The sequence below is a fragment of the Tupaia chinensis genome, unplaced genomic scaffold, assembly GCF_000334495.1.
Source record: "Tupaia chinensis unplaced genomic scaffold, TupChi_1.0 Scaffold142716_1, whole genome shotgun sequence".
Classification (NCBI taxonomy): Eukaryota; Metazoa; Chordata; class Mammalia; order Scandentia; family Tupaiidae; genus Tupaia; species Tupaia belangeri.
The window spans coordinates 2,538,138-2,539,459 of record NW_006202562.1 but is presented as its reverse complement, the minus strand read 5'-3'; the positions used below and the strand labels follow the sequence as shown (position 1 = coordinate 2,539,459).

Here is a 1,322-nt window from a genome sequence, read left to right as displayed (position 1 = left end):
AATTGAAAGGCCCAATTCTTTCTTCCCATGAAAACTTACCTATACATAGAAATGAGTGGAGAAGTCACAATCGCTCCAAGAAGCAAGCCTTAAAAGGTCAACAGAACTGGGGCACGTTTGTTACACGAGACCCGGAGGGCCTGGATGATGGCTCCAGAGTGGAATTGGCCATCTCTCTTCCCCGTGGGTGGCTCTTTCTGACATCTCCCTGCCTGTTAAAAGGCCAGTGGGATAATAGCACCTCCCTACAAAAATGCACTTCAGAATGGAGAGAGTTTGGAGGAAGGAGGAGACTGCCCTTTAGAAATACCATGTTTGTTTAGGTTTCTAAGTTGAAGGCTGACTCACATTCCAAATTACTCGTCCACTCCCAGTGGGTGGAAACTACCAGAAGGGGTGTGGCGAAGGCAGTTAGGAGATGAGGTCGAGGCCTGGGAGGAGAGGGGAGGAAAACGAAGATTGAGGGTCTCCAAGCTGACTCTGTCCAGAGCCCGTGAAGGTGGAAGCGGGTCCCATTGGCCTGTGACTGGCCTCAGGAGAGCCCAAGAGAGAATTTGGTTGACATTTTCCTCTTCCAGTGTTCTGGTCAGCTGCTGCTCACAGGGCACAGGGCCTGTCTCTCAGGCTGTCCTGGGGATCACATTGACATTGGCCACCTAAACAATCAGGCAGGTGTGGGGGGAGGGCCTGACCGAGTCCATAGGATAAACTGGAACAGTCCACGTGTCAAGACCCGGAAACCTCGTCCTGTTGCAGGCTCAGAGAAGCTGCAACGCGAGCCTCAGGGATGCGGGTGCAGGGTGGCTGCTCTGTTCCGAGCCGGCCCCTGGGGTCGGATGCTGCAGTCCTTAGGGTTCCACGCATGCTGTGTGCATGACCCGCTCTTGTCACATACTCCTTGTTTGAACCCCGATTTTAGAGAAATGACAGATTAGGAATCTGGAATGCTGGATTATCGCAAAAGTAGGGACTTTTTTTTTTTTTTTTAAATATGGAACGCTTCACGAATTTGCGTGTCATCCTTGCGCAGGGGCCATGCTAATCTTCTCTGTATCGTTCCAATTTTAGTATATGTGCTGCCGAAGCGAGCACGGGACATTTTTTTTTTAAAGAGAGATTTTGACTACAGGGCATGTGCACTCACCAGAGAGACAGAGAGAAGACAAGAGAGGCAGGAAGTGAGAAATCCCTCTCCGGGGGGATGGCCATGCCACAATCCCTACTCCTCCATTCTCCTCTTGGGATCCTGGACACGCACGCACACGTGGGCAATTTTACGCCTTGGGAGAAGCTTGTTTCCTCTCTGGGCTGAGGTCTCAGGG

General features: G+C 51.4%; 1 non-coding gene across 1 annotated transcript; it reads right to left on the bottom strand.

Moving 5' to 3' along the window:
• Positions 1 to 985: 985 nt before the first annotated feature.
• LOC114005155 (U6 spliceosomal RNA) lies at positions 986 to 1,092 on the bottom strand. The gene has a single exon (XR_003547048.1). It is a non-coding gene; the product is annotated as a U6 spliceosomal RNA (small nuclear RNA).
• Between the last annotated feature and the right edge of the window lie 230 nt (positions 1,093 to 1,322).